We start from the raw sequence: 13,393 nt of genomic DNA, 5'->3' as shown, positions 1-13,393 counted from the left end.
AAATATAGACGTCCAAAATTGTAAATAAGTAGCTTGGCTTCTGGGTTGTAGGCGCGTCCTTGGAGAATAATTCACCGACGTTTCGGTCGGCATTGCAGTCGCCATCATCAGGGATCAGTTACCTACTGTAGGTAAGACATTGCAGTCGCCATCATCAGGGAGCATTTACCTACTGTAGGTAAGACATTGCAATTGCCATTATCACGGAGCAGTCACCTACTGTAGGTAATTTACCTTCTGCTCCCTGATGACGGCGACTACAATATCTACCAAAACGTCGGTGAATTATTCGCCAAGGACGCGGCTACAACCCAGAAGCCAAGCTACTTCAGACAATGGCCGTGAAAGCCCTGCGAACATTATGTCCGAGATGGTGATCGTACGGGCGGGTGTCACTGCATGGCTACTGGGGGAGGCTGATGGTCTGTGCTGGACGCGGCCTGGATGCGGGACGGCCCGAGTCAGCCAGGGAGGGACCCGCCGTGTTGTGGGCAGGGCACGGCCGCCAGGATGACGTCGTGGCTTGGCGCTCTCCCAACACACACGCACACACACACCTACGTCTACACGGCGCCTACATGCCACTGATGGTGATGCAACAGTGGTAGGCATGCGGGGACCCAGGCCCGCCCTGGGCGGACAACAGCTGACCCATTTAAATTCAGTATGATTAGGTTCAACTTGCTTTTAATGAAGCACAGTTAAGAGTGTTGTTGTTCTGTAACAAGGCTACGTAATTTGGCGGATTGTAAGTGATGGGTAGAGGCCGGAAAAATTCGCGGATTCATTCGGCGATAGGTTAGAAGTCAAATACATATACCTTTTAGATGATTTTGCTATTGGCTTACTGTTCATCTGTACGAATCTCAACCAATTATAAACCCTCAACCAAAGAAGGATCGAATCACAACAGACAAACCAGCTGAGACGACTCACAAGTCAGCAGCCAATGATCTGGCGTTATTTTCCCGAGTGTACAGGGGAATGTGCAGTCTATCCTGAAGGCTATTGAAACCGCGAATTTTTCCGGTCCCTAGTTATAAGATACCATTGAAACTGGGACATCCTTTTATGGGCACCCCAACAACTCGTGGACAATATTAACGAGAAACGAGAATGGTCTTTGGCGTCAGCGTCAAGGCCCAGTGGCGGAAGGCTGGAGTGTGACGTCACGAGACGACCACGCGATATGCGCCACGTCTTCGCGGTAACGGAGAAGGCCGCTAGGGGCGCTGGCGTCACCCGGCGGTGGTCACTCGTGGAAACACTGGGATTGCAAGAAGACATTCTCCAATCGGTGTCTGCGTGAAGGTCAAGGTTCAAGCTGGCGTGCAGGAGACACAGGGCAATGAGATCGCTCGTTCTGATGTCAGAGTACATACGCAGAGTCCGGAAAAATTCGCGGATTCATTTCGTGATAGGCTAAAATTCAAACTTGTGAACAATTCTGCTGGTTCTGCTATTGGCTCACAGTTTAACTGGAGCTCTCTGGGCCAATGGCAGACTATTTACCAAAGAAGCGTCGAATCACAAGCCACCCAGTGGAGACGCCTCACAAGTTAGCACCCAATGAACACGCGTGTTTGCTTGAGAAATGCAGAGGATAATGGAAGCTATACTAGAAGTCATTGAATCCGCGAATTTTTCAGGTCTCTATACATACATTTTACGTTTGGTGTGCATATGGATGCTTGTTTGCATGACAGCTGCTATTTTTTTTTAATAACATTTGTTCTGTCGAAATCTTGTTTTGCTTCTTACACAGGGGCAAAACGATGCCTGGCACTAATGACAACAATAAAAGTCATATTTCTACATAGCACATATCGGTTGAAATAATTTGATATTTAAATCCATACAAAATACACGAATAGAACTTGATAGCTTATGACTAAAAACTTATTAAAACATAGCAAAAACGAGGTAGGATTGCTCCAATTTTCGAATCAAAATAATGTTTTTTAACGACACGTTATTTCTTAAATTTGTAAAGACTGGAAAGATTCGAGGATTCGATGACCTTCAGGATAGAATTCATAGTCCTCTGTACACTCGGGTTGCGTCATCTCAGCTGGTTTGCCCGTGATTCGACACTTCTGTGATTGAGCTTTCCCACTGGCACAAAGTCGTCGGTATGAACAGGCAGCCAACAGCGAAAGCAGCTAATTGAATTCTAGCCTTTTCGCGAAATGAATCAGCAAATTTGTCCGGTCACTATCGATTTGTTTTTGTTTATGACACAAATCACAACAGACTACAGTTTCATTTTTTTTCCCCTCCAGTGTATGCGCACTCTACATGAGCCCATTGTTGGCAGGACTGGCGCTTTACCAAGCGGTTCTCCTGTTGGAATTCAAAAACTTTAACTTTGGCTCTGTGCCAACGAGGAACATTCAACAAACAAAGTATATAAAGTATATTTCGGTTAACAGGTCAGTAGCTAGGTCATGTAAGGTCGATCCAGCACGAGTATGCTTAGGGCAGTGGAGTCTATCCTAGAGGCAAGTTTCCCAGTCGCTAGTAATTGCCTAATTGGCGACTGCATGCAAGAGAAGTTCGTGCGCTCATACCTGAAAGAAACTCAACCAACGAGACATAAGACGATTCTACAGCGTTTAATAGAAACGAGTTTCAATGATATATATTTTTGAATTGTAACGAAATAAATCAAAGAAAAAAACTCAGATGTATTGAAATGTTATGTAACTCTACATATCAAAGTAAAAATATCGAAATAATCTGAAACGAAACAAATGGATGTGAAATAAAACCAAATGAAACGAAATGATTTGAATTTTAAAGCATACAAGAAGATGAATTCATACTAAATGAAATTAAATGAAACAAATGTATTGAAATAAATTAAATGAAGTTAAATTACATGAAACAGAATTAAAACGTACCTACTAGCCTTGGAATGTTTTTTTAACGTGACGTCTAATAAATCGATGAACGCCGGCTGCAAGCACGAAAATGTGTCCCGTTACACACATTGTCCCGTTACGATGTGTCCCGTTACGCTCATTGTACGCTTGCGCCGCATCGATCTCTCTTCCACTCGATTGGAACAACCATCGATTTGCTTTTTTCGAGGCACATTAAACTTGAAACACTCCCATTCGTTTCCTACATTTCCTATCATCGTCCTATCCTTAACAAAATAACACAGATTGGAAGAAGTTAAATAGCAAACATGTATAAAAGTTATAGTTAAAATAATATTTCGTTAAAGTAATAAACATATTTGATTTAATGAATGCAAATAAAAGTAAATTTATCAATGAAATTGTAGATTTAATTTCACTCCTTCTTTGTATCCATACAAAATAGTGATAATTCAATAAAAATGATTCAATTTTATTTATAAAAGTATGCAATCATTTCATGAATGTTTTGTTATGACGTTGTCACGTTAAACTATCGTCCGTAAACCGACTTTACAGACAACCAATTTTTTTGTATGAAAAATCAGTGGTCGTATTATATGTATTGTTTGTAAAAGAGTTCTGATCAGCGAGAATGGTGTGGTAGCTACCACAACCCGCACGGCGTCTACGCAATATAAATCGCACAATTCGCGTTATCTTCTGGTCCCAAGCAAGACTCCAGCCAGAGTCAAGTTGGAGATATCTGCTCGTTGCCTGCATTATCTCTTGCATTTTGTAACTTTGTTGTTGACTTCTTGTCCTTCAAGGCGCGTAAAAATAGCCCGTTGTCCAATGATAATACAGAGAGAAATAGAAACGGGAAGTCTTCATATTGGTTGTATGTTTATAACTGGAAATTTGCCTTCGTTAAATCAGAGATTACTAGAGACGGGAATAATTCGCGGATTCATTCGGCGATAGGCTAGAAGTCAAATACATGTACCTTTTAGATGATTTTGCTATTGGCTTACTGTTCATCTGTACGAATCTAAACCAATTATAAACCCTCAACCAAAGAAGGATCGAATCACAGACTAAACCAGCTGAGACGACTCACAAGTCAGCAGCCAATGAACTGGCGTTATTCGCCCAAGTGTACAGGGGAATGTGCAGTCTATCCTGAAGGCTATTGAAACCGCGATTTTTTTCCGGTCCCTAGAGATTACACATTTTAGGAGATTTTCAGTTACCCTGTTCTTGTTTCTATTGACAGTATTAGTATTATTAAAGTTGTAGTCAGTCCCAAATTAAATTAAAACGCCAACGACTTCACAGGGGATACTAATTACAGCAGTGACTCGTTAATAACTTCAGGCATTCCACTAAATTATGCACTCAGCTTTGACGAAACCAAAGTTTCAACATCAATTGAGAGAAAGTGGTTATGGCATGAAAACAATATTGAAACCGAGATCATTTAGATTCCTAACGCGAATGTTGCGTTCAAGGGAGGCGCAAATGAATAGGCGGCACATGGCCACTGAAAATGCCGTGCGGTTGAAAAATGCCTATTAAGTAGAGACCCGTGAATTTCGCGGATTCATTTCGTGTTATGCTAAAATTCAAATAATTATACCTTAGTGCTGCTTCTGTCATTGGTTCTCTGTTAATCTGGAGGACTGAGGGCCAATTAGAGACCCTCACTCATAGAAATGTCGAATCACAGACCACCCAGTCGAGACGACTCACAAGTCAACAGCCAATGAACAGTTGGCATTTGCCCGAGTGTGTAGAGGATATTGGAGTCCATGGGCGTAGATCCCGGGGGGGCCAGGGGGGCCCGGGCCCCCCTGGAATTAATGGGCCCCTCCTTGGGGGGGCCCACTTCGTGATTTTAAAGTTAATGGTGTACACAACATATATATCAGATTATTATTTACAACGAGGACAGACACTTTGACATGCTTTACATTCCTACCTTCGAGTTCCGTAGTTATTTTCCCTTACCCCTTCTGCGAAAGCCATGGTATGGAGTTTTCCAGTGAGAACTTTGAACCCCTTAATTCCTAGAAACCGTTCATTCCAAAGGACGAAGCTAGGGTAGGGTTCCGTTAGCATTTCCTCCCCATTGTTACCCACACTACCTTGTCCTCTGAAACGACAGTATTATAGGTTTCAGGTAGTCTGTTTTTAAAGTGGTTTTGCTCTCATGTGCGCCAGTCTTCTGCTTTCTTGGCAAACATCAACATGGATAAGTTCGTGACGCGGAAGAAACGGAAAACAGAATCTGATTTTCACCTGGTAAGCTTGATTGTTTTATAAGTAGTGACTATTAGTTAGATAATATATTTTATTTAAGTGATTATGTAACGTTATTTTTTCCAGTAAATAACCAACTTAATACTTTAACAGTAGTAATTATAGCAGAATTTAGTTTATTTACGAACTTAAACTTATATACCATTTTCTGGAATTTTTTAGCTCATCTCCATTCTGTAATAAGGCTAGCTGCTCTGTACATTACATGTGAATATACAGGAAAAAAATTTTTTCCTCGTCAATATGGAATTTAAAATCACTCCCCTTTTATTATCAAACGATAATTTTCACAATTCATGGCCGATAATCACTTTATAACATTTGTTATTTTATAACTGCAACACTGCACGAGTAAACAGAAGTAAGAAAGAGAAAGAAGTATTTAAACGTTACACATTCGTATTTAAGTTAATAAGGAAGCAAACGCGCCTCTTTAATACCTAATCAAGTGGCATATTTTAATTAAATAATTCACTGCCAAAATACTGATTATACTAAATATAAGCCGATAAATGTATGTGGTTCAATTAGCTGTAGGATAAATTTCATAGTTCTATCTCCGAGATGTTTCATTTGTGTCATTAAGTTATTTTTTTCTTTTTTACCTGGTTGATGCCTTTACTAAATAAAATAGTTTTTAAGGGTTTTAATATGATTCGATTGTTCATTTGATGTTGATCTGTTTATTAGCTTTGGCGCTTTGGGTATTTAGGGCGCATCAAAAACTGTGAACAAAAAATTTCACGAACAGCATTTGAATCGCAGTAATTATGTGATGTGGCATAAAAAAAAACCGACACAGTGCGAGTCGAACTCGCGCACGAAGGGTTCCGTACCATTATCTATAAAAACGGCAAAAAAAATCATGTCTGTTGTATGGGAGCCCCACTTAAATATTTATTTTATTCTGTTTTAGTATTTCTTGTTATAGCGGCAACAGAAATACATCATTTGTGAAATTTTATTCTTTTTTCACGTTTGTTGTATGGGAGCCCCCCTTGAATATTTGTTTTATTTTGATTTAATCATTTATTTTTAAAGTGAATATATAACTAAATATTCTGTGAATATTTCAAGCGTCTACATGTTGCCGTTTTCAATATCGAACAAAAACGAACAAAAAAATCACGTTGGTTGTATGGGAGCACCCTTAAATATTTATTTTACTATGCTTTTAGTATTTGTTGTGTCTAACTATCACGGTTCATGAGATACAGCCTGGTGGCAGACGGACAGACAGACGGACGGACAGCGGAGTCTTAGTAATAGGGTCCCGTTTTACCCTTTGGGTACGGAAGCCTTAAAATGTAACCCCACTCTTTACATCTCAAACTTCGTCAGATTGAGATGATTTTATAAGATCTGTTACCCTAATATTAAATTTTTACTGATTTTCTTAGCAACTTAATCGGTCTCTACGGTGAAGCTGACATTTTGCTTCAAGATCTGAAATTAGAATAAACAGTTTTGGAAAATGGTAATGTATGGGTGGGGTGTTATCTATTTGCATTATATTCACGTATATTATTTTTATAGATTTTTTCATGGATATTTTATGTATTTAGTTCAGGAAATTATTCAAACATGTTTGAGAGATCACTTCTTATAGTCATTAATTAATAATTACTGAAACATATTTTGCTCCGCTTTATTGTTAATATCACTTACGTAAAAATAAAGTGTATAACATACGAGCTTATCATCTAGAAGACTTGTTTCGGTTGACCTCTAGCGCAAAATTCTTAAACCACAGAATTCACGGGCCCCCCCTGGAAATCCTACAGATTTGCGCCCATGTTGGAGTCTATCCTGGAGGTCATCGAATCCGCGAAATTCACGGGTCTCTACTATTAAGTTTTAAATATAAAGAAAACATAGAATTTTCTTAAACATGACTTAAATAAAAAAAAAGTATCCTCAGTTCAGAATTTATGAAATGCTGTATTAACGAAGTGGCGTATTGAGTATAATTTCAAAATATTATACTTTGGAATAATATTTGACAATGTTGGCAGCAATGAAATAATCATGGCTGCCATGTGCACATGTGCAGACGTGTGCCCGTATACATTTTTTTTTTTTTTTTTGCAATTTAAACTGAGGTTATGATTTTCAACACTCATACTTTGAGACTATGCTGTTTTTAATTTTTGAAATAAACGATAAAGCATTTTAACATTGTGTTTTGGTTGTTCCGTATTAAATACTATTATATGGTGAATATTCCCTGCAACAAACAACGAAACAAAAAAATCAAGGTTACTCACATTTACTTTCGGAAATTTAACGACTTTTGGGTTGTTAAGTTGCTTATGAATACCGCAGAGTTCGCTGATTTCCATAGAAAATAAGAGCGTTATTTATAGCATTGAGTCGCGACTCTTTTTATCCTCCTTGCTCTGTGGTCGCGACGCGGCGCGCAGCAGATTCAATGAAATTACGCACGACGTGATAACGAGTGCAGCACTCTGGCGGCGATGATGTCAACTGGCAGTAACCGGCGACCTTGGGCTGCCCCGTTCCCCTCTATGTTTATCGCGGTCGCTTGGCTGTTTCTCAACACCATCAGTTATTCCGCTGCAGCTGATAAAGTGATTAGCAGGTTACAAGTAGAGACCGGAAAAATTCGCGGATTCATTTCGCGATAGTCTAGATTCCAAAAAGGTTTGCCTTTTTACTGCATCAGTATAGGGACAGGAAAAATTCGCGGGTTCAATGACCTCCAGGATGAACTCCATAGTTCTACGTACACTCGGTCAAATGTCACCCACTCATTGGCTGCTGTCTTGTGAGATGTCCCAACGTAGCAGCCTGTGATTCGATAAAGCTTTGGTCGAGTGTTTCTCATTGGCCCAGAGTCATCCAGGTGAGTTGTGAGCCAATAGCAGAGGCAGCACTGAGGTATAAAACGATTTGTATTTTAGCCTATCGCGAAATGAATTCGCGAATTTTTCCGGTCTCTACTCATGGCAGATTTCTGTTATGGTACTTTTTCCGCCTTTTTCTTAGAGGCCAGGCGGAATACTGTTATTATGGTACATTTCCGATATGGCAGTCTTCCGCGCCCCCCTAAGAATCACCTGCCGCCCGCGGACGGGAGATGACAGCGGGGGCGCTGGCTGGACCAAACAGTGCGCGAGGACCGGGCGGGGTCGGCGGGTCCGCGCCGACAGCGGAGACGCAGTTCGCAGTTGGCGGCGGCGCCAGAGGCCCGGGGCTATTTCCGGCGCGGGGGGAACAACGGCCAGTTCGCGCAGGCAGCGCAATGCCGCGTTCCGCGACGACCTGGTCGCGGGGGAACACACCGCGGGCGGGGAACACGGCGTACTTACCGGCCAAGGTCGTTGGATCATGAGTAGGGACCGGAAAAATTCGCGGTTTCAACATTATTCAGGATAGACCGCACATTCCCCTGTACACTCGGGAAAACAACTACCAGTTCATTGGCTGCTGACTTGTGAGTCGTCTCAGCTGGTTAGTCTGTGATTCGATCCTTCTTTGGTTGAGGGTTTATAATTGGTTGAGATTCGTACAGATGAACAGTAAGCCAATAGCAAAATAATCTAAAATATATATGTATTTGACTTCTAGCCTATCGCCGAATGAATCGGCGAATTGTTCCGGTCTCTACCCCGCAGTCTGTGGACGGCGTTCGGACACGAGGTGTACACCGACCTTGTGCGACTGCGCAGTTGTCACGCTACCCGCGGGTACCTAGCCACGGCACTGCTTGATAATGTGTTCGAGACGAGATGTCTTATCAGCGCGGGTTGAATAACAGCTCCGCTATCGCACACCGTTTCGCAACTGCTCACCGGGGATTTACACACGTTCCTCTTATATTGACCTTTAAGAATTAAACTCCTATATGCACTCGTGGTTTTTAAACAGGGTAACATGGAATTGGTCAGCGGTGGGGAAAATACATAAGAGTTAAAAACGATTGCATTTTTATGTTACTTGGATTATATGCCCCAAATGTTACTTATACATTCAAAAAACAAACAGAATTTTTTGTCTCCGTTCAAATATTTACTAAAGAATAATAAAAAACTAAGTTTTCATCTTTTTTATTACAATTTATAACCTAAATAACAATTATTATTTTTTAATAGAAAACATTTTTTTTTTACAGCGAAAGTGTGTAAAGGTTTTTGGTAGTTGTTTGAGCACCAATTTACCCCGGCTTTTTAATCATGAACCAAAATAGGGTCGGAATCTATACCTCTAAATTATCCCATTTGAAGTAAATTGTAAATATTTTTTTTTTTATATTTTTGTAGTTAATTTTTTTTTATTTCAATACAAAATTACTTTTACACATAGTAACTTTTTTAACAGTATGAGGGTCATTAACTTATATATATATGTGTATATATATATATATATATATATATAACCAATTTACCCCATATTACTTTCTCGAAATTTATCAACGGAGATCTTGCAAATCTGTGTTTCATTTATAACAGAAACCATTAAAGTCGGGTTTATAAACACATAAGAGACGCAAGCATGCGAGAAAAACAAGACGAAAACTTATCAACCCAAGTTGGACATGACATGACTGATGTTCCCGCATTTCTTTATATAGTCACACGTAACAGATGCATTCCGATAGCTTCTCAGATGCAAACACTCAAGGCTGGTGATTTTGTTTCCTTCTATCATCATTTTTTTTACTTAAAAAAGATGTTGGTCACCGAAAGTTGGCATTACTTTCATGCTATTATTCTGAGTTTCAACTTCCGAGACAATTGCGATAGCTCTATAGACATATGAATTTTTTTTTCACCTGTTTCTTTTGATTGAAGATTTTTTTTGTGAATAACGGCAATGTTTAAAAACGACCTTGGTTTTCTCGCAGTCTTGCGTCAGTTGTATTTAGCATAGTTATGCTACTAAGCAGTTAATTAATAAAAAAAAAGAGTGCACTTTTTCATGGCAGTCTTACAGTGAATCAAATCCAAATGGGATAATTTGGAGGTATATATTCCAAAACTGTTTTGATTAATGTTAAAAAGCAACGGTAAATTGGTGCTCAAATAACTACCAAAAAACTTAATATGAAAATCACTTTCACTGGGAAAAAAAAAATTAAGACAACAAAATTTCATCTATAAAAAAATGAAGTTCGGAATCATAAACAGAATCTGATACAAACATGACGTACTGTGTTAATTCTTTGGTCAAGTATTTGAACGGAACCCTTTTTTTTATTGTTTCTAACTGTGTATCATTTTATGCATATTTTTAAAGGATGTGTTTCCTACCCCCCCCCCCCCCCCCCCCCTGCACAGTGTACTGTTGTGAAATGCTGAGCGATAGCTGAATGATGTTATAGAATATATGTATTCAAATTAATTAAACATTAAATCTGCTTATTATATCTTTCATGTTCCTTGCATAGTCAGGTGACAGCATTTCTGTTTTGTTAAATGTAATATTTTGTTACATATCGTTATCTCTAAATGCTTTTTTTTTTTTTTATCGGTGTGCGCGGATAAATGTGCGTGACACGTGTAAAACTTGTTTACAACAGCAAAATTCACAAGAAAACTAGATAAGAACACAGTGAGCTAACGACTGTTATGAAACAAATGTTATGTACTGTTCCAATACCGTTGTCACTTCAATCGTGACAGTGCGAGAACAATGAACGTCAGCAACAGCTGCCGGGTTTGAATCTCCACAAAGCGCGGCTACATTTGCCTTATTTTACAATCACCAAACACTTTCGCAACCTTCTGCGTACGTACCGTATGTTTAAACAACAAAAATTTAACTATTTAGTTTTTGATGTTGGTACTTTCGGTTTCACGGAGCAAAATATATTTTTATTTTTATTAGTTACCGTAATACAATAACTCAGCTCGGTTTTTGCACAAAAAAAAAAGAATCTGAACTTAAAAAAAAAATTGTAGAAAAAATAATTTCAAACACTAAACTTCAATTGAAGTCACGCTCAGAAGACTTGGTGAAATTCACCGTCATTTTCAAAAACACTCAAATTCATCTGTCTTACCTTAGCGAGTCAGGTGAACGTGTATCCTGTTTCGAAGGCAGTTCGCACAGCGCGCCGCAAGACGACTGCTTTCACTTGTCACTTTTCTCGTTTATTTATTTATTTTTTTTTCGCAAAAATCGGCTGACCTCGAAAATCTCGTTTTGTAATTCGAACCTTTTTTTTTCCTTCGCTCGAGCCGCAGCTCCCGAACGTGCACGACCGACTTCGGCCGAGCGCAGCGCGACACTAGCGCCAAGATGGCAGACGGAGGCGCGCGCGGGTCTGACCGGCCTGGTTCGAAGCTGGCAGCGGCATCAAACATGGACCAGCCAGCGTCGTGTTGGTGGAGAGGAGAGAAGAGAGAGGGGGGCTCGGGCAGGTGACCGAGCCAAGTCCCGAGTCAGCCCCGACTTCCTCGGAAACATGACGTAACGAAAACCACACGGCGCCGGCCGCCAACGCTTCGAGATGGCAGCCGAAGCAAAAAAAAAAAAGCAGTATCTTTGGCGGGACATTATTTTCGCGAAATGCTTCGCGGTATCTAACAAACAGCGTGCGCTGATAACTCCGCCAAGGTCTCGTTCTGAGTGACAGGAAATCGCCAAAAAAGAATAAATATAATCCGTTCATAACAAGCGCGCTGGCATCTGGAGAGCCAGATGGCTCGCTAGAGTTTCTCCTTTCTAAGTCAACAACGTTCCCATCGCGTACATCTCTTCATGCTTTCTCCGCCTGCAAGCAGCGGTGCAACAACTGGCGGAGACCGGGTGCACGCTGAATTTAAAACTGATAATAACTACTGCAAATCAGTGGAATTTCGCTGAAAAAACTTTTAAAATTGCTTTATACGTACCAACATTGTTTCTCTGGGTCTCAAACCCAGCACTCAACAGTAGCTGGCCTCAATGGTGGAACGTGCCCACCCCATTAGTAATGGGCCATTACTAGAATTTGGCATTATTTAATTTTTTTACAAAACATTAACAGCATCATTATCGTCTTATAAATTATTTTATGTTAAGGGTTTCTGTGAATTAAATTTTTTGTACTTTGGTTGTCAACTGACGTGTAAGTGACGCTACTGGCTACTGGTCCCCCCCCCCCCCCTCCTTTTCACACCACCGTGCCGGAGTCTGCCGGCGCAGTCGACGGACAGTATGGGGCGAGCGTTACTGTTGAATCCAGCAATTCTATTTCACACAACGTTTACCGTGGTAATTAGTCATTTCCAGCATAGCTTTTGTTATCTTTAAAAGATTTGTGCAATGGGAGTGCATGACTTGATGTAAGTTTTTGGACATACACCATTGCTAAGAACTTTTTCTGTTGAAGAAAAACTGATAAATAAAATAAATAAATAAAAATAAAAATAAAAATACTCAAAAAAAGATACAAAAAACACACAAAATTAAGCAAACAATTGCTGTTGTCAACAAGGATATGAACACCACAAAATATTCCGAAACAGGAATATGGTCAGCAAACAAAGAACCATTGTAATCCTCCCAGCCGATAAGGGTCGTGCTACAGTCATACTTGACAAACCAGACTATGAGCAAAAAATTACTGATTTGATCACCACAGATCAATATACAAAACTGGTAAAAGACCCCACAGCCAGCATTGAAAGAAAAGTGTACCAAACTCTAAAAAAACATCAGAATCACATCCCAGAAAAAACTAGATCAGAACTGACACCACACAGCAGTAAAGCACCCCACATTTACGGTCTTCCAAAGATTCATAAACCCGACATGCCTCTGCGCCCGATCATCAGTTGTTGTAATTCCCCATGCCAGAAACTATCAAAATATCTCCTGAAAATTGTTGAGCCACTAGCAGGACAGACAGATACATTTGTCAAAGATTCTAATCATTTTATTTCTATAGTCAAAACACTGAAAATAGAAAACAATGATACCCTGGTGAGTTTTGATGTCCAAAGCCTCTTCACTAATGTGCCAGTAGCCGAAACACTCAGCATTGTCAAGGCGAAATTGGAAGCTGATCCAACCCTAAAGGACAGAACTATAATACCAATCCCATCCATCATGGAAATGATTACCCTCTGTGTCACCACAACATATTTCCAGTTCAAGGATATTTTCTACAAACAGACCGATGTCATGGCAATGGGCTCTTCTCTTTCACCATTTATGGCCAATATATTTATGGAAAACTTTGAGCAAGAAGCACTTAG

At 40.0% G+C, this 13,393-nt stretch overlaps 1 protein-coding gene across 1 annotated transcript in view; it reads right to left on the bottom strand.

Annotated features, from left to right (window-relative positions):
• LOC134528499 (mucin-2) overlaps positions 1-11,616 on the bottom strand; it is a 105,001-nt gene extending 93,385 nt beyond the window's left edge. Inside the window, exon 1 of the mRNA XM_063362167.1 lies at positions 11,212-11,616. The gene's annotated coding sequence lies outside the window, so the exon portion shown is untranslated. The remainder of the gene's footprint in view (positions 1-11,211) is intronic.
• Between the last annotated feature and the right edge of the window lie 1,777 nt (positions 11,617-13,393).

Source organism: Bacillus rossius, chromosome 1, assembly GCF_032445375.1.
Source record: "Bacillus rossius redtenbacheri isolate Brsri chromosome 1, Brsri_v3, whole genome shotgun sequence".
Lineage (NCBI taxonomy): Eukaryota > Metazoa > Arthropoda > Insecta > Phasmatodea > Bacillidae > Bacillus > Bacillus rossius.
This window is presented reverse-complemented; position numbering and strand designations above follow the sequence as displayed.